Source organism: Lissotriton vulgaris, chromosome 1_1 (genome assembly GCF_964263255.1).
Source record: "Lissotriton vulgaris chromosome 1_1, aLisVul1.2, whole genome shotgun sequence".
Taxonomy (NCBI): domain Eukaryota; kingdom Metazoa; phylum Chordata; class Amphibia; order Caudata; family Salamandridae; genus Lissotriton; species Lissotriton vulgaris.
The window spans coordinates 561,546,475-561,567,929 of NC_141685.1; positions in this window are offsets into that span (position 1 = coordinate 561,546,475).

Consider the following 21,455-nt stretch of genomic DNA (forward strand, 5'->3'; position numbering starts at 1 on the left):
GAGAGTGAAAAGAAATCCAACTGGTTCCTACTGATGGAAGAGCCAGGTATTTATGGCTTTTTGGAAACTAAGCAGAATATGAATGTATCTGATAAGGGGTGGTAGGTTATTCCATTCTTTGGCTGTGGTGTTGACGAAGCTTCTGCCACCCCATTTGGTGAGTTTAAACCTCTGGACCACCAATTGCCTAGAGCTGCTCAACCTGAGGTTTCTACCAGGTAAGTCCTTCTTGAAGCATTCTTCCAAAAACTCTGGGCCAGCCCCATGAAAGGCCATGTGGGCCAGGCAAAGAGAATGAACTTTATCTTTTGCCTAATAGGGAGCAAATGAAGCTGTTTGGTGGCGGGGTGGCAGATTTTTGTATAGATATCTTAGTCAGGGCTCTAGCTGCGGCATTTTGAAGTACCTGGAGTTTATTCATATGTTGAATATTGAGATATGAGACTTTACAATAATCTATTTTGGTCAGAACCAGAGCAGAGACAACTTTTTCCCGGGCATAGCCCATAATGAACCGGGAGATATTTTTGACCGTGCACATGATATAAAAGGCAGAAGACGCAACTGCCTTGATCTGGGGCCCGAGGGTGAGTTTACTATCCAAGATTATGCCTAGATTTTGACCTTTTACACTGGAGTGTGAATGGTGACCATATCCTGAGGTCAATGAAATAGGTTGCAGAGTTGGGTCATTCTCAAATAAGACAACCACATTTATTTTTAATTGAGCTTTCAACAATTTAATAATTTACATTGAGCATAGACAATGGCCTATAGGATCTAACATCCATCGAAGGTCAACCAGGTGAAAAAAAGGAATGGACAGCGCCTCACACGTAAATACCGGTAGGTGCCCTGTTTTCCAAGATATAGAATCAATTTCCACCAATCTAGGACCCAATTAATTCTTGCATGCTCTACAGGTGAGCCATCTGCTCCACGAACCTTAACACCCACCACAATTATTATGGCAGTTCTAATTTCTTGTATATTATATCCTCCCGCCCCAACCCTCCAGATCAACTGCATCCCCACTCGAGAGGACCAGCAGTTGGCGTATTGATAAAAAATCCTCAATATCCCAAGGTGATGCTTTAGGCTCTGGAGTAAGTGTAATATTCACGAAATAGAGCATTAATAGCAGATTAATTACATAAAGCTTCATCTGCAGCACAGTCAATAGATTCATGTATTTTTGGATTTATAAGCCACTTCAAAAGGGATCATGCTTTATCAAGCTCAGAATGAGCACAAGTCAAATATTCCTTATAATCATAACAACATATTGTTTAACTTGGGCTGCCAGTAATTCATATAACAATTAATTATTTAATATAAACTGCATAATAACTACTATACAGGAGGAAAGGCTGCTGGGGAAAAGTCGCAAAAGCTTTTAATTGGTAATGGCATGACCAAAGAGAATTGAGGAGTACAAGACCTAGTATTAAATCTGTTGCAAGAAATATTTGTTTTAGAAAGATACTCTGCATCCTAAGAGCTAGACGTAAGATTTTGGAAAGGAATGAATGAGACATCCAGAACATATATGAATTGATAAATATTAAATATATGTCATTTGTTAATGTATCTACTAGGTGACAAACCGTCCCCACTAGATAAGGACAGTGCACCTCAAACTTGGCTTTATTTTGCTGTCAGAGATATTGTAAAATATGTTTAAGATAATAGATCTTAATAAAAAATCTAATCATAGTACATGAAGTCCAAACACTTATCCAGGTTTGTACTTAGGTCGGTTCATTGATAGAATATCGATGCAAAAAATATTGATGTTCAAAATATTAAAAAAAATATGTAGACTAGAAAAATATCAACTCCCATACCTACACAGGTAAGTACAAAAACATTGCATCAAAAATCTTGATGTAAAAAATACCGCTTTAAATATATATATAAAATAGAATAATATAAATTAAATATTTATTTTTAATTGTAACAAAATAAATTAGATGTAATTAAAAATTTTACAAAATATTACATATAGCTTAATTGAAAACAAATAAACATACAAACATAATAATTTATGTCAATATTTACTTTAGAATTATTAATAAAATAGTATCTTTGACTTATTTTAATGCTTTGAAAGTATATAAAAATAATATATATATATATATATATATGTATATAACCCACAGCACTTCCCCGCTCAGGAAGAATTCTCACGGACACCTCGAATGGGTTTGCAGGTAATTTATTCACACAACAGACTGCATAGCTGTGCAGTCTGTTGTGTGAATAAATTACTTGCAAACCCATTTGAGGTGTCCGTGAGAATTCTTGCTGAGCGGGGAAGTACTGTGGGTAATATTGTACACAGGGCTGCCGGTGCCCTAACCACGGACCACCCTGCGAGACGGCCTCTTTCAAGACCGGAGTCGTTGCTGTTTTAATATATATATAATATATATATATATTAATATATATATATATATATATATATATATATATATATATATATATATATATATATATATATATATATATATATATATATATATATATATATATATATATATATTCATAATTTAAAATATATAAATATTCTAGAATAAATTAAAACATTAAAGTATTTTGCCCAATACAATCAGTGCAGCAGTAGGAAAAGTGTTGGACAGCAAAATAATTTCATTTACTATTCCAACTCCAGTCAGTGCAACAGTAGCGAAAGTGTTACACAGCGGCAGGGTAAAAATGACGATTCCCACTCCGGTAAGTGCAACAGTAGGGAAAGTGTTGGATGGCGGAGTGGTAAATTTAACTATTCCAACTCCAGTAAGAGCAACAATAGGGATGGAGTTGAATAGTGGAGGGGTAAAAATTACTATTTCCACTCCACAGTGTGCAACAGTAGGATAAATGTTGGACAGCGGAGAGGTAAAAATTACTATTCCCACTCCAGTGAGTGCAACAGTAGGGAAAGTGCTGAGTAGAGGATGGGTAAAAATTACTATTCCAACTCCAGTGAGTGCCACAGTAGGGAAAGTTTTGGATAGCGGAGAGGTGAAATCTATTATTCCCACTCAAGTGAGAGCAACAGTAGAGAAATTGTTGGATAGCAGAGGGGCATAAATTACTATTCCCACTCCAAAGAGTGCAACAGTAGGGAAAATGTTGGACAGCGGAGGGGTAAAAATTAGTATTCCCACTCCACTGTATGCAACAGTAGGATACATGTTGGATAACTGAGGGGTAACAATTACTATTTCAACTCCATTGAGTGCAACAGTAAGGAAAGTGTTGGATAGCGGAGGGGTAAAAATGACTATTACAACTCCATTGACTGCAACAGTAGGGAAAGTGCTGAATAGTGGAGGGGTACACATTACTTTTCCCACTCCAGTGAATGCAACAATATGGAAGGTTTTGGGTACCCTATAACACCACATCAATAACTAAACACTTCAACATTTTGAATTAAATGTATTTACATAATTAACATAATTTTAATGAATTAAAAAATATTAATAATAAAAATATTATACACTTTAATTGACTACTCACACTTTAACACTATCATAATCACAATAAACACCCAAATTAAACTATAAAATAATAAAACACAATTAAAACTTATTTTAAAATTAAAAACTATTACTATTAACAACTAATAATTAAATAATTAAATTGTATTTAATACTAAGGGTGGGCGTAGTATGCCTAGTGGGGCTACGCGAAGCTACGCAAAGTGGGCATGAAACTTCGCCCACCCACTCACGTCGCGTAGACCCACTACGCGCCGCCCGCCTCCCTCCCACCCTCTCCTAAATACCTAATTAAAGCTAAATATACTACAAAAGTGAAATAAAGGCACTTAGCTGGTCCGTGGCGTCCCGGGGCTTCCTCTTCTCTTTCGCGCTGACGCGTCTTCCATCCCAATGTGCATGCCCGGCCGCCCGCGCATGCACATTTCTCACAAGGAATGCACGGGACGCCGCAGACCAGGTAAGTGCCTTTAATTTACTTTTGTAGTATATTTAGCTTTAATTAGGTATTTGGGAGAGGGCAGGAGGGAGGTGGGTGGCGGGCAACTTCGCTCCATCCATGGAGCGTGCGTAGTGTTGCCTACTATGCCTACTTTGCAAAATACAAAGTAGGCAACACTACGTACACTCTGTGGGCGGAGCGTAGTCTTGCGCCCAGGGTTATTTAATACCCACCCTTTACCGCTTTAAAAGTAAAAACAACACACAAACAAAAAAACTATTACCCCAAATAAATATCAAACAGTTAACATTAATTAACAACTATGTACATTTAGTTAAACACAAATGACTTCCCACACTTTACTCCTATAAACACCATAACACACATCTAAAATTAATAACACAGTTACCATAATTAATTACCAATTAATTAATTAAAATTAATTAGCAACTAATTATTATTTCATAAAGTAAAAATAAATTACTTCCCACCCTTTACACTCATAAACCCCACAACACACACCTAAAATTAATCACACAATTATCATAATTAATTACCAATTAAATAATTAGAATTCATTAATAACCAATTATAAATTAATTAATAATACATTACTTTACACATTTAACACTATAACATCTCAATTAAACAAATATTAATAAATAAGATGTAATCAATAAATGAAATATAAATAAATTACTTCCCACCCTAGTCCCCTATTAATCCACAACTGGCTATGGAACTAAAAATGCAAAATTGAAATAAAAAAACACATTAAAAATAATTAAATTACTTCCCACCCTATTCCCCTATAAACCCGCAACCCACTACGGAACAAATAGCGCAAAATTCAAATAAATGTTTTTTAATTACTAAAAAAAATATAACACATATATTACAAATACAAACACTTCTCGTACAAAAAACATACCTCACATACATATAAAATATACTAAAATGCATAATAATAATAAGAAAATTATGTTCTTAACAACTATCTTTTGGCAAATGATATTAAAAACTTTGATATTTTTTAAATCGATATTACTTACGTTAAGTCGATATTACTGTCAATATTTCTGACCCACAATATTAATTACTCGATATTTGTGCAACTTGATATTTTGTACTCTATATTCTGTCCCTGCACCACTTAGGTCCTCACTATGGTGGAAATGGTTAGTATAAACAAGAGATTATTCCAAAATATGTTAACGTGTTGTATCAGTACAAAGGAAACAAAAATACATTGTAACTTTCAAATTTCTGATGAAAGGTGTAACTTTATTTACAGAGAGACATTTATATACTTTTCATTTCAATGTTGAATGATTTTAGGGACTTACAAGTTGTATAAGAATGGATAATTAGATGGCTCTTCAAATGTAAATAATTACTTGTTCAGTCTCTACAAACCAATTGAGGAACACCAGAATCGCTAACTATAATAATTTTGTAAAACAGTTTTTCTATTTCTTTGATAAAAAGAAAAAAAGTTAATTAAAGATAAAAAAATGTGTAAAATGTTTAAAGCCATGGCTAACAAATGACAAGTGATATTGAATATGCTGTATACGTTCATTACTTTTAGAAATCCTAAAAGTACAATTTGATTTAAACAATCGCAGCCTCAACTAATAAGCATTTTTCAGAACATGAAGGAAACATTTCTCTCTGAAAAAGTTGTACCAATACAGAAAGGGCGATTACATCTCTGAAAATAGTTTTTAAAAACTGAGTCTCACTTTTAACTATTTTATTTCTTAATGATGTGTATCTTACAGGAAAGGAATGGCCCCTACATTGCCAAGAATCTCTTTGCCAGCCTGAGACCATTGTGTTGGTGTGCAGAAGCCTGCACTCTCAGTCTACCACTACTATAACTGCCCAGGGCCTTCCTACGATTAGAATAAACTCTCTTCTCATCTCTATTCTATGCATTCTTGGTCTATCTAACCCCAAGGTGATAGTCATATAATGGATCTTGTTCCGTCGGTAGGAGGGGTGAAAACTAGGGTTTCCCTGACACATCAGTCAGCTACTCAATGAGGACCCTTAATTGACAACTTCCCAAAAAGACCAACATTAAATCTTTCTGTAGTTGGACAGTTTCAAGAAACAACAAATAGGACACAATAAGAGTCTCGAGCAAATTAATGTTTGTTAGTCATTGTATTAAAGATTCACAATTCATTATAAAAAGTAATCTCTTTAGCAATTCAGTTAACAATGTCACATCTTTAATTTAAGCACCCGACATTTGAACTACAATGGTTCTACATTAACTTCCAGAGTTACAAACTCCTGCTACCCATACGTAAGAAGGATGGTTCTCTAAACTAACAGAATTTATCCAATAGGGCGAAGGTAAAGAAAAATGTATAAGTCTCTAAGGGCGATTCCATTTAGCATAAAGCTTAATGAAAGAGGAAAGTTCTGTTCTGGCAACATCTGCTCCAAAAAGTTGCATCGACAGATACTCCAAAAACAAAGAATGTTTTGATACCTCCAAAATCTGTAAGAATGAAATGAAAAATAATTTGAGTGTGGCGCACAGCAAAATAGAATTGAGTGCATTCACAGGAATAATTACTTGAGTGCTGTGCCCCTCCTTTAGGGTTTCTTCTTTTTATAAGTTTATGAAACAATTTCAGAGTGATGTGGCATCACACCACCATCAAAAATATCATAATGTGTTCAGGATGTGCATTACGTCACTTAGATTGTCACAATATCAACATAGTTTCCCATGCGTGTCATGAGAACCAACAGATTCCCACGGCCACACCAGTTATTGAAAAGGAAAAAAAGCATATTAGCAATATAAAGGACAGTAGAAATCAGTCATACTTTTCCTATGGGAATAGTTATCAGAAAAGTAATAAAAAAATAAACAATTGAGGTACAGGGAGTGCAATAATATACTAAATCACTAAGGCAAATTGTTGCCATACTCTGTACACGAGCATACATTAACCTAACAAATGCATGGTAATCGTCTTGTAGACAATGTGCCTCCTTGTTGGACTCATCTGTAGCTTTTTACTGCCTATCACTAAAGATTCCTCATGGACTCAGTGATATCTCTAATGCTGTTGGTAATGCTTTGTTGCAGTTAGTCTCTTATTGAGAAATGTATCTGTATAGTCAAGCCCCTCTCCCTCTTTGCTCTTACTATTATTATTATTATTTATTATTTATGAATTTTATATAGCGCTAGCCAGACCCGAAGGTATCGGAGTGTTTTACAGCATGAATCACTCACAGGATACATTAAGCCAATTGGTATATACAATGTTCTAAGAAGCATCACATAATATCGACGTGGAGTGCAAAATGTTACACGTGCGGTAAGTTATTTCAGTACAATGTACCGGGAGCATATGACTGTTGTCACAGTAGAATGTACCAGGAACAAATGACGCCTCGCTTCAGTGGTTGTTGAGGTTCCTGTGACTCCTGGTGGTGTTCCACCGGTGATGGGGTGGGGTGAGGTAGAGTTCATTGATGACAGAGTGACCATGTGCTTCTATGGTTTGTAGCTATCCGTTTGGGTGAGATCGGGTGAGGACGAGGTCCTTGTGCTGCATTTTGAATTTTAAGTAGGAGGGGTTAGTCCTGATATGGACTGGAAAGGAGTTCCATATTTTCGGCGCATTTCCTGCGAAGGATCGAGATGCAGTTTTTTGTCTGCAAGATTTTGGCGGGATAAGAAGTAGAGTGTTTGAGCTTCTTAGGGTTCTTGACTGACCGGCCTTCTGAAGGTTAGCAGCTAGGTATGCGGGTTTACCTGTGTGCTACACTTCGTGCATGAGGCAGGCAGTTCTGAAATTGGCCTGCATTTCAACAGGAAGCCATTTTAGCTCTCCTAGTGCATGTCATCGTATTTCTTTACTCTGGTGACCATTCTGGCTGCTGCGTTCAGAGTTGAGGTGAGTGGAGCAAGAAGGGATTTTGCTGCTCCTGTGAGGGTTGCAATCCCGTAGTCCAGTCTCCAGGGATTGTGTAGCTTGTTTGAGGTCACTCCTAAGGATGAATGGTTTTATTTTTTTGAGTAGTTTTAGGTTGAGGTAGGCACTCTTTGCAGAGTTTTTGGTGTGTTTGTTCATGTCTAGTTTGGGGCCGGAGTAATTCCCAGCGATTTTACCGACTCAGCTAGGGTGAGGTTGTGGTTGAGAGCCTCAATTGCATTTATCCATTCTGTGATTTGTGGGTTCTCCTCTTTGGTAGAGATGAGGAGGATTTCCGTCTTGCCCTGATTTAGCTTTAAATGGTTGCGAGAGAGCCAGTGTTGGACTTCTTGTAGAGTGTTGTACAGTTTTTTGATGTCTTCGATGGAGGAGGTTGTGTATCGTCAGCATAGAGGTGGAAGGGAATGTTGTTCTTTTCAGTATGGAGATGACAGGCTCCATATAGATATCAAAAAGTTGAGAGGAGACTACTGATCCTTGGGGGACAACCCTACCCACACGGCGTGGGTCAGATAAAAAGTTCTTGATTTTTATACTCTTTGTGCGGTTCTGTAGGAAGGAGGTGAACCACTGTTGGACCATCTCATCTGCTCCTACTCTTTCTTGAAGTGCTTTGATGAGTAGTTTGTGGTCAACCATGTCGAAGGCTGCCAATAGATCCATGAGTATGAGTAGGCAGCAATTGCCTTTGTCCAGATATTTGTGCATGTTGTCTACTACATTTAGGATCGCTGACTCTGTACTATAACCTTTCCTAAACGCCGATTGATGAGGATTGAGGTAGGTTGGTGCTGTCTAGGTGTTGAGTGAGTTGGAGGAGAACACATTTTCCCATAATTTTTGTAAGGAGAGGGAGATTGGAGACGGGTCTGAAGTTGTTCAGATCGTTTGTGTCGGAGCGAGGTTTTTTCAGTAGAGGAGTGACTTGGTCGATTTTGAGACTGTCAGGCATGACTACAGTACTCAAGGATCTGTTTATAATCTTAGTCCAGTGCGGGGCTAGGCATAATTTAACACCATCGATGCTGATGTTATTTTGCTCCTGTGCTGATATTTCTTGATTCCCATTGTTCATGACGAGCTCAGCTCGTCATGAGTGTATGAGAGGTGTACCTCATGACGAGCTGAGCTCGTCATGAGCTTCAATGGGGTTAAGTTGTTTTGCTAGTTGGGTCAGTTAGAGATCCATGATGTGTGCTGAGGATTTGGTGTTGGAGATCAATTTGATGACCTCTGTTTCGGAGATGGGGTTGAAGAATTTCCATAAGTTAGGTGGGTGCTTGGGGGTGACAACATCTAACTCATTGGATGCTGTGCTGTCGTGGGGACTGCTTTGTATGTCCAAGGAGAGTTCAATCTTGGAAATGTTGTCAATGAAGAAGTTGGCAAAGTTGTCACACAGGTCTTTGGAGGCCATAACTTGTGTCATGGGGGTTTAGAGGTTTGTTACATGATGAGGCTGACAAGTTCCTTAGGTCTGTTCTTTGCTTTGTCAAGGGTGTTGCAAAAGAAGGAAGTTTTTCATTTTGTATGTGTTTATTGTATCTCCCTCTTACTGCTTTGAGTCAAGCTCGTAGGATTGTGGATGGGTTGTTTTGCCATAGTTTTGCCGCTCTTAGTTCTCTTCTTTCAGAGTTTAAGTATGCATTGAACCATGATCTGAATGGAATGTTTCTTGATCTTTTTATTTTCAGGGGCGCTCTTTGGTCCATAATGGAGGTCATTGTGGTGTTTTACTGAGAAGTGAGTTCTGTTACTGAGAGATTACCCATGTGGGAGGGGAAGAGGGAGCTCACCCTCTCCTCCAGGTCTACAAGTGGAATTTGAATAAGATTTCTCATCAAGCGCGGAGGGTCCTGAGTGCAGGGTTGGTCTTGAAGCTTCTGGTTTAGGTGGAACAGAATGATATGGTGATCCAACCATTACACAGGCAAGGTGAGGTCGATGGAGATAGTGTCTGCACGAGCGATAATGGCGTCAAGGGTGGATCCTTTGATGTGGGTTTTCTCTGTGCAGTGTTGTGTAAGATCGAGGTTGCTTAGGAGATCATTTAGGGATTTGATTAGTGCGGTGTTTTCATCTTTCCAGTTTAAGTTGAAGTCACCTAGATTTATGTTAGAGTCCTGGAGTGAAGAGTGAGTTAATGGGTCGGAGAGATGTCCTCCGAAGAGGCGATGTTTCTCTGCAGATGGTAAAGGAGATGACAAAGTAGTGATTTGTTGTCACTCATCTCAATGGTTATAGAGAGACATTCGAAAATGTTATATTTGAGTGCCTCAGTTTCCTTTATGGTGATGCTGTTCATCTATGATTGCTAAGTCTCCTCCCCTCAGTTTTTTTTGTCTTTGTTTATGATGGTGAAGCCCGGGGGGAAAAGCATGTCCATGATTGAGGGAGAGAACTCGTTTAGCCAAGTTTCGGTAATGAACATGATGTTAATATCATGTGTGAGGATGGTCTCTGCCAATTCAGTTGCATGTTTGGAGGCTGACCTGCAGTTAATGAACATGCAGTTGGTGTTGGGTCTATCATTAACGGAATTCTTCTTTACAGGAGCCCTAGGGATATTGGTGAGGAGGGCTGGCGGACTTAAGGGTCTGGAGGGGGATAGTCTCTGCCCATACCCATGATCACCTGGATCCTGGATTTAGGGACGACATTAGTGGTTGTGTTGAATTTACAGGCAAGATCCATTGCTTCCTTTGTGGACATGGTGGCTTTTGTTCTTTTAGGTCTCTGAGTCTGTGTTGGGAAGGGGGTTGTGGTGCAGCTGAGCCGTTGGGCCTCCGGCCTTGAGTGGTTAGGTTTGGTGGATGGGGGTGTTGGATGTGAATGATGAAGGGGTTTTCTGAGTGTGGTGAGGTTCCGTAATATTTCGGAAAGGCCCAGAATTACCGTTTCTAGCTGGCTTTCGAGCAGGGCCAGTCACTGGTTCGTCTTTACATAGGGAAAGGAAGAGAAATCTCGAGAGGGTGATGAGGCTCTTTTGTACCTGGGTCTCTGAGACTGGGCCGTGTTAGGGGACATTGTAGAGCTAGGCTGTTTCATCTTGGGTGGGTTTGCGTGAGAGGTGTCAATAAGAGAGGGTGTCACGTATGGGTGTGGACTGTGCCCTCCGAGTTGGCTTTTGGTGTTGGAGTTGCCCCAATTATCTCTATGGAGAGTCCTGGATATTGAGGGTGTGCGGTCTCGTCGTGGTTCTCTCAGCCATCTCTTGTGTGTCAGTGGAGGAAGATAGCTAGGCGTGGAGGGAGGGGGCATGTGATCCCAGGTTGTCTGTTGAGAGTGGGAGATTGGGAAAGGCGGGGCAGAGTGTTGGTCGTGGGGTTGGGGAGTCTCATCTGTGTCGGGGTTCTGAATAGATTTGGTGGGTGCATTGATTTACTTGTAGGGTACTTTGTTCTCTGTATATGAAATGATTATATGATTCTACGTAGAATTTAGGTATGATTTGACCTTTTGTCTAATATTTTATTCATGCTAAAACTCAATAAAAAAGTTTTGAAATCAAAAATTGGGGAAAAGGCCAATACTAAAAACATAGTTTAGCAAGACTCCCTTAGGTAGACTTCACATTTTCTCCTTTTTATCCATTTTTAAACATTGGAAAATGAAATAAAATCATTGTAACCCTAAGAAATTACATTTAATATTCACAGATTATTATTACAAGACACTAATTATCATTAGGATCACCTTATTAGTAGAGGAATTCATAAGTGTACATTTTCCTAGATTAATGCTATAACAATTGTTTCAACATTTTCATAAACTATATCATCTCTGGTATTAGGCTGCAAAGTTTCAGGCTCATATCTCATTGTTTACAAGCTATACCACCTCTGTTTCTATGCAATAGATTATCCACAAAAGCATTCCAATAGCACAAGTCTACTTCATGTATAGCATTAAATAGCACCCTTTTATATGTATTAGTGTAAATGTGCATATGTATCTCTATATTATGTTTAAAAGCAATCTTTTACAGTGCTTCTGTTACTCTGGTCTCTTATAGGCCCGGGTGAAATTTGCACAGTCATGTTAAGCAGAACTCTGTGAAGTGACAAAAATCTCTGCTTCTTGGGGTTTCGTGAGCAGGTGGAGCTGCTCGCTGCACCAGTTCATGTGATGTTTACATTGTGCGCACCGAGACGTGCTCTCTCGTGCTGGAAATCGCACGCTAAAGGCACAACGTGGTTCTCATGGGCACAACCATTTTATTTATGCTCTGTATATTGTGCTGGGGCCAACTTTTCAGTCCTTCCTTATCTTTTTAATCCTCTCCTTATCAAATTTATCTATCCCTCGCGTTTATTTATTATATTATTATGAGTCTTTGTGTTTTTTTAAATAGTTTTGTGTTTTTTCGTGACTTTTTTCATTTTTCTCTTTACTTTCTCATTTTTCTCCTTCCTTCCTATTCCTGTTTCTATTCTTATCTTCTTTTTTCCTACCCAACGCCATGGCAGAGCAGGGGAGCAGCAGCGGCAATCAACCCGAACCCCCAGTAGCACCAGCAGCCTATCTTGCACTTTTGTGGTGCCCCGAGGGGGTGCAGCCTGTGCCATTTTTTCAGAGGTGGGGGTGGCTGAGCTTGTATTTTATGTGCAACCCCACCTCCCTCCACCCTGGCAGCTAACAGCAGGGCTGCCAGTGGGTACTGCCTCCAGGAGCATCAGCAGCACCAGGAGAAGTTGTACGCTCCAGGTCTGAGGTCTGGTGCACCCAACAACAGCTTATATGGCGGTGGACCTACATACTGACAGGGAATAGGACCTGCTTGGCATTAAGATTGCAGGTCTTGGTGATTAATAAATATTTATATGTTGTGTTCTAATATTTTTCACCAAATAGCAAGCATGCTGCTCACACTTGGAGGTATGTTAAGTTTATGTTACTAATATTATGTGACCATCTACTAGCCAAGTCCTCAGCGCTACATAATCCTACTTGTTGATGCTTGCTTGGCCTGATTATTTGAGAAGTTATACAGAGACTTCTCTGTCTTGTTACTAAGATAGGTAGGTGGCCTCCCTTTCCTCTCAACTATCTCATGAAGCCCAGTCCGATGGTTTTGCAGGGTCCTGGGCTTCACAGGTGCTATTACCCAATTTTTTTGTCCAGGCTGGCAATCCACAGTGTAGCTGTCAGCACATACAACGGCTTTATCATCTCCTGACTAGCCTCCATGTGCTCAGAAGGCTTCTTCCAGAACTGGGCCATCTGGTTCCTGGGGCTAGCATGTATCTAACCACATCCCGGGAAGGCTTCCTGGGAGCTTGCTCCCACTCCTCCCAAGCCAGACTGAGAGGTCCCCTAAAGGGTGACCATATAGAAGTTCATAGAGGATACATCTAACCTTCTTCTGTGACACCTACCTGTTGGCAAAGAGCAGGCATGGTAGAGGACACCCCGCTTCCGCCTCATGATATCCGGTAGAGCCTTAATAATCATGCCCTTCATGGTCTTGTTGAATCTCTCAACGAGCCAATTTGTTTGTGGATGGTAGTGTGTGGAGAACTTGTAAATTGCCCCACACTCTGTCCACACGGAATGCATCTATGCAGAAATAAAGTTGATGTCAGACACCACTACTTACAGGAAAAATTCACTCTGGTAATAAAATCCCCATGAGGCCCTAGCCACTACATGTGTAGTAGCAGTCCTCAGAGGTAAGGCCTCTGGGTAGCTAGTGGTGTGTTCCACCTTGACCAGGGTAAACCTGTTGCCAGAGGCTGTCTTGGAATCCAGAGCCCTTAAGTGTTAATGCCCACCCTCTCAAAGGGGTGCAATGACAGGCAAGGGATTCAGGGGAGCTTTTAGCTTTCTCCCTGTTTTTCCACTATCCTGGCAGGTTAAGCAAGTCCTAAAAAATTTATCTAAGGTAACTTTCATCGGGGACCAATAAAAGTGGGGGACACGCCTGGCAAAGGGCTTGTCCTGCCCCATGTGTCAAACCCTGGGTTTCTCATGGACCAGCCTCAGCAGGAAGGACATGTATCATTGGGAAACTACCAACACCTGTGTTGATCCATGGACAAGAGCTTTAGGCTCATTATATAGGAGGGTTTTCTCCCAATATAGGGTGATCTTCAGAGTTGTCACCAGCTGCCCGGGCCTCAGCATGCTGCCTCATTGCCTGCGGGGTTGGGCATTCCCTGTGTGCCTTTCAGAACCCCTCCTTGGTGTGTACACCTTCTGCTTGCTACCTAGCAAGCTCAGACTGGTCACCAAGGAAGGTAATGTCCTCCCTAGTATGCTCTGGGGTGGCCTTCTCCAGCTTCCCATCCACTTCCACCTCAGGGCCTGTTTTTTTACATTTATTTTCACTTCCCCCTCTTGGTAGCTTTCCGGGCAAATTGTTTAGGCTCCAGACCTCTTGGATCCCCCTCCTGGGCAGCCATGGATCTGGTGGTCACACAGACCTACCCAAACAACCCCAACATTTCCAGGTGTGATTGAGCTCCAGTTCCTTGATGGCAGTGTGCTCAAAATAATTCCCTAACAGACAGTCGACAGGCACTGCAAGACTCATAGCAACTTTCAGATGACCTTAGACCCATTCCCCATTCAAAGGGAACTAGAACCACAGGGTAGTGGCTTCCCTGGTTGACTGCTAATACAACCTGGTGAAATGCATTGGGAATCACTTGCTCTGAGGATACCAGCTGACATCTCACCATAGTCATACTGACTCCTGGTTCCTCAGAGCCTCTACCCTCTGCCCATTTATGGTGTCCCAATTCCTATACTTGGAAGTATTACAAAACATGTGAGCTTTGGGCGCCATCCCCATGTCACCCCTGGCAACTAGGGTATCCTGACTGACAACCCCTCCACTAACTGGGGCAATCTCCTCCCTAAGCTCTATGCTAGCCAACCTTGGGGTCTCCCTCCATATCACCATCATCCTCTCTCTTGAAGAGGACTACCACCGCTGTAACTCCTCAAACGCACTGAGGGCTAACTGGAGATTCAATTTGGTAGCCTTCCTGTCGCATTTCAGTCCCTTTGCTTGCAGAGTTTAATCAGCTCAGCCCTGTTGAGAGCGTAAATGTTTCACAGCTCAATCTTCATGGTGAGAGAAAGGAAGTTAGTATAATTAAATGTCGAAAAGGGTGAAAATAACCGATGGAAAAATAAAAAGATGATATTAAAAAGGGGTCATTTTGATGTCAAATTATTAATCTGGGAATTTTGTGTAACAATAATCCCTATATGGTGCTGCACACACAAAAGTCCTGATCCACACCTCTGAACAATAATGTGGGAAATTGTGTTGCTGGTTGACTGGGGGTGATCCCTGGTCAGGCAACAGCCACAATCCCTTGCAGGGTGAACTATAAACCTGTGCTTAACCCTAGGTAGCCAGGCTCAAAAAACAATCAGGCTTATCTTAGAGGCAATGTGTAAGGTATTTATGCAGAACCCAAACTAATAAAGTGAAAACACAATGGAAGAAAAGTACTAAACCAATGTAGAGAAATAGAGTAAAGTTTAATCAATTATTTGACACCCAAATGACAATAATCCAATCAGTAGAACCGGAGTCATGAATTCTTAAAGTTTTTAGTAAAAACTAGTGCTTAAAGGTTCAAAGCACCAACCTTGGACATCTAATCGCACAAGACTAGGTCAAAGACAAAAGTTAAGGCTCACTGCAAAGGAGCACGGCTTTGATACAAGATGTGGAATAGGCCATGTCAGCGCTTACCTTTGGGCTTGGAAAAATTCTTGAAGAAAAATGACTGAGAAGGTAGAAGTTCAGGGGGTCAAGGTTGCCGAGTGTTCGAGGAAAGATTGTCATCATCAGATGGTGTAGGAGCGATGCTGCAGTAAAAAATGTTCCTTTGGACTTGGTGGTTAGAAAGGAGATCTAAAATCTCCAGCGGACAATAAAGAGCTGTAGCCGAAGAAATGTCCACAAGATCGGATATCTCTTTGGCAAAGGACCGTTGAAAAGGATTTGCTGCTGCAGAGAAAAATGTAGCAGGAGAAGCCACAAAGTAAATCCGACCCGCAATGCTCTTCGGGTGGATAAATGAGCATGTTGGTCCCAATCTTCTTCCGGTTCTCAGAGCACTTTTTGGACAAATTTTGTTTGAAGTCCTCAGTTTCATGAATTAGCCATATGGGTACATTTAGCATCACAACCAAGGGTCCAGGACTTGTGGGACAGCACTTTGGGTTTCAGCACTCACTCAGGCTGGGTCCAGGTGCGGGTTAATAAAGATGGTGGAAACCTTTTATGTCCCTGTGGCTCTGACAGTAAGTCAGGTGGACAAAGTATCCCCTGGAGTCAATTCTGGTAGTCCTGGGTGAAGGTGAAGATGCAGGGCTCAATAGCCGGGGTAGCATTTGAGGGTTTAAGGCAGGCACCATGCAGCAAAGAAGTAATTCCAGGTACAGCAGCAGTCTGGCTTATTGCGCAGTAGTTCACAGCAGCAGGGAGTCCTTTGAGAGTCCTTCCACCAGCTCAGTATTGACCTGAGGCAAGGGTCTGAAAATCCAATTCTTATGCCCTGGCGCCTTTCTTGTGGAAGGGGGAAAATGTTTCTGGAAAGGTTCTTTGAAGTGCCTGTAATTTCATGACTCCCCTGCCCTGGTTCCAAGCTGGCTGCAGTGACAATACAGGGTTGCTAAGCCCTTTGTGTGGAAACAGGTCACAATCTATTCAGGTGTAAGTGGGGCGGTGCTCAACTCCTCCATCCTGCCAATCGATGGCCCCTGAGGCCCTCCTAATCCCTCTATTGTGCGATGGTCTGGGAGGTATTCATAAAGCCCAACTGTCAGCTACACTTAGTCATGTGTCCCAAGATAGGCTGCAGGCACAAAATGCTAAGGGCAGGAAAATGCCAGCTTTCTAAAAGTGAAAAAAAAATCAAAAAGATCAATCAGCAGCGGGTATATACTTTTTAAAATAAATGTATAATCTAACAATTTAATTTAAAGGATACAGAACTATATTCACATTTGCATAAGTGACAGAGATTGACCATCTTCCAGAAGCCTATTTACAGATTACATATAGAAATTTCTATTTAACAATCAATAAAAAATTCATATATTACAATTTGGTAATAAAAATGGGTTAGACTGGTTGACATTTTGGTCCTGATTGCTGAGAACAGAAGCTCTTCAAAGGATTCAATACTGACCTTAAAAAGGATTACAGGTCAATACCCTTCAGTCCTGCATGCAATTATAGTTAAACACAGACTGTTTTTGGAGATCTTTAAACTAAATGAGTAAGATTCAATATTCAGAGATTCAACTTTATAAATGCTAATCTTGGAATTTTACAATGTTCAGAGGTAAATAGAAGATGTGATATTCTGAATATGTTTGAGTAAAAGAGGATGGGCAGTAGATTATTCTTGAAGTCCAGATTGAAGTCTCACAGAATTATGGTGGAAATGGTGGGAGAAGCAGAGTCAGGCTTGATATAAATATCTTCATAGAAGTTATCAAGGTTTATTATGGTGGAATAGGGCAGTGACCTGTAATATATAAGGGGTGGTAACTGTAACTGTAGGGGTATGAGATGGGCAAGCTGAGTATGTGATCTATTTTTTATGTGGATCTTAACATCATGGCCTCAGTAGTGAGTGTCTTTCTCATTCATTTATTAGTAATGGAAAAAAGAGAGGGGAAATTTAAGTTGAACTAATCTGTTATGTAGGTGGTTTTGCTGTAAACAGATTTTTTTTCCAAAGAAAGCGTAAGAGCAAATAAATGGAGGAGCTATTGTGCTGCGGTTCAAATGTCTATTGGATAGTTAATGTAAGGCACATGATTATATTACAACAGGAATATCTATAGTTGTATTTGTAAACTGGTGTGCTGACTTATATGAATGTTAGTTGTAAATGTGAAGAGGAAAGTCAGAAGTGTCTTATTCACAAAATCATTTACAGCTGTAAACTTCTGTTTACACGAGTAAATGGCTTAATTTGTGTATGGAAGATGTCCACACAAGGATAACTGACAGAAATAAATGATTCTACTCAGTGGTGTTATAAAAACTTGAAGGGGCCACCGTGCAAAGTACGTGGAGGTGCCCCACACTCAAGGCCCAGTTAGGAGCTCTCCTGCCAGAGCCTCAGTTCTCATGGATAGTGTTGGAGGAGGCCCCTGAAGCTCGGGGCTCCCGCTCACTGGGAGGGCTGCGTAGGCTAGTGTCATGCCACTGGTTCGACTACTTTGCAAACCTCTAGCAAGAGTGTTTACAATTACACAATCTAACCTGATACAAAGAAGTTTCTCCATGTGGAAAACTAATTTTACTTGGAGAAGCAAAGGAAAATAAGATATGTGTTTTCACAATGCATTCTTAAACATAATACATTGGTGAAATAGCAGTCTTTAAACAAATCGCATTAATTACTCAGTAGGGACTAGAAATCTGAAAATAGTCTGCAATCAAGACAGGACCTGCATTAGGTGAAAAGTAGTATATAGCAACAACTGCTTCCAATCACATATGAAAAATGTTGATCCTCTGTCTGTAATAAATCCTTCTCTCCTCCTCAAATAAGTTATTCTCAAAATAAGGAGCAAGCGAGAAGTAATATCCACTAATGTAAAACACATATTTTTTTCCTCTCTGCCTTGCCTTATTATGGTGGCAAGCTGAGTGTGAATATTTGATGTTGTAATTAGTTCCACCTAGAATAATTTAAGGGGGTCGATAATTTTGGTTAGTGGAAAAAATGATTTGTGGCAGTTGATAATCTATAATGAATTGTGACATGGTTGAGTATGTGGCTTCATTCAAGGGTTGCTTACTATATTTCTTTTGTTATTCTATTTTAAGAACTGTTCCTGTAACTAGTGCTAGGCTAGAGGAACAGGAATTGATAAGTCTGACTTAGTTGTATATGGCTGAACGGTGGTGTTATTGTAAAGGAAATTAATCTTGTCAGCAATGATCATGATGGCTTTGTCAATTGTTTGTTTTTATGACATGGATTTGCGACTTTCTTTTTGATTTTATGTGTTTTTACAGCTACATTTTGTACCCTAAATCAAGTGATTTTGAAATTGAGTTCCACCTGTTTATGGGTATGCTGGAGTAATGACTGTTCACTCCGTCCCCCTTACAGTATTGGTGTGTTGCCTTTGTTTGGAGCATTGTTGGAATATGTGCTTTATATAACTTGAAGGTAAAAAAATAATAGCCATTGAAAAATATGTTTACATTTATTGTCCTATTTTCCCAAAGTGGTGTTTGTGTTACTCTATCCAACCATGATGTCTATTAGAGTTTGTTGTAATCTAGTGATCCAGCATATGTGGTCGTTGACTTAGTCCTAGGCCTGGCTGGAGTTAGTCTATTTTGACAGTTTTACAGCTGTAGTAGATTTAGTTGTAAGTTTGTTTTAGTATTTGCACATGTTTCTCTTACCCCCTACTTACATTTCCCATTTTACACTACCTTGTCCCATAGACATTTACTTTAAAAACATATGCCTTTTTATGATGTCCATACACTTGCTATAGGAAAGACATAAGCAGAAATCTCTGGCTGGAGATGTGTGAGTAGAATTTGTGATTATGTAAAGAAGTACTGTTAGAGTATTACTTCCTCTGATTCCTGTAATCAAATATGCTTTTGAGATTAGGCAGATTAGTTTTTAACTATTATTTATTTCTTTATCATTGTCTCCATGAAAAAGGCTACCAGGTAATAAGACTGGCAGTGCAGGGTATGATGGGTTGGAGAATAAGAAATAAACTCTATTATGATGTAAATGAATACCCCCAGACTTCCCATTTGGGCTATTAATACACAAGACAGTATTTGCGTTAATTCTCAATAGGAGGTTAGCAGTGTATTTGAGGATAATTACAAAGCTCTAGACAGTGATCAGGTAAGCCCCCGGACTGCCTGTCACTGAGGAATACTTAGAACATCTACCATTGCAGAATATAAATATTCATCTCACACTTGCACAAAAACCCCAGGGACTGATGGCTTTACAGTGGAGTTGCATGTGCTCTTTAAATCTAGTGTGTCTCCATGATTGCTTCATGTGTACATGGCAGCCAAGGGGAGGGGAGTAGTACCGGAAACTTTGAGAGAGGTGCTGATTGTAGTCCTTCCAAAATCAGGCAGGGATACAATAAATGATGTTTGTACTGCTCCTTGTTTCTTTTAAAGTTAGATTGCAAGGTGCTGGTGAAAATACTGATGAATTGCGTGATACCTATGGCATAGAATATATTTGCTGCAGAATTTGGAGTAACCGTTGCACACCGGGAATAAACAAGTTTTGTCACTCAATAAAAATGATTTGACTTTAATTTGGTCTGTGAGTGTGTTCTGTGTATGCTACGCAGTGTTTGTGGGCTGCCTTTCCCCCGTGTCACTATATTACCGGAATCAAGAGAATGCTCACTTGAATAACTGCGTGCACTACAAACAGCTCAAAGCATGGATTGGATATCTGGCAAAACTCAAACTTATCGGACGCAACAAAATCCTAAACGGCCACATATCTATATGTTGCCAAAGATTCATAATCACAGGAACGACCCACTATTCAGACCGATTGTGTCTGGATGTGGCTCAATTTTTGAACTCTTGGACGTGTACGTAGATGATTTCCTTCAACCTATTGTATGGAATTGGAGAACAAATATAAGAGACACCACAGATTTTTTAAGTCAACTCAGTAAGTTGGATCTATCGAATACTCCATATTTCTTTTAATGTACTATCGATGTGACATCGTTGTATACTTCCATTCCTTTACAGGAAGGACTTGAAGCCATAGAATGGGCTCTACTGAATCAACCGGAGATAGGAGCACACAAGGTTTTCCTTATGGAATTGTTACAGTTCTGACTTCAACACAACTACTTTGACTAAAAGGAGGATTTCTTTTTGCAAATAAGCGGCACATCTATGGGTTTTGGGGGGGCGTCCACATACGCCAATATTTACATGGCTGCATTTGAAGAAAAACACATTTTGAACAACCCTATGTGGAACAGCCATTCGAAAACATATTGCTGTTACATAGATGACATTTTTTTAATTTGGTCCGACACTGAAGAATTGCTCTGAGAACAAATTCAAATACTCAATACTCGCAATATTCGCATGCAATTCACATTCAATATCAGTTCCACCAGTTTACCATTTTTAGACGTGATGATGGAAAAGTCGGGAGCTGCCATTCATACCAGAGTGTTCACCAAACCCACGGATCAGAACAACACCTTGCTGTTTAAAAGTTTCCACTCTCCCAAACTAATACAGAACCTACCATACTCATACATGATTAGATCAAAAAGAATATTGTTAAACCTGGCAACACTGGCGTTGGTCTCCCTTCCATTTTTGCTGTTGCCTCATGTATTTTTGCTGGTGCTAGATGCTTTGGGCACTGTGCCACTGCTGTCCAGTGCCACAATGCAAGTGCTCCCTGTTGTAAATTGATGTATTAATCAGTAGATCCATGTGTGGCTAATTGGTTTACTTGTCAGGCCCTAGTACAGTGCACTGAGTGTGCCCAGGGCTTCTAA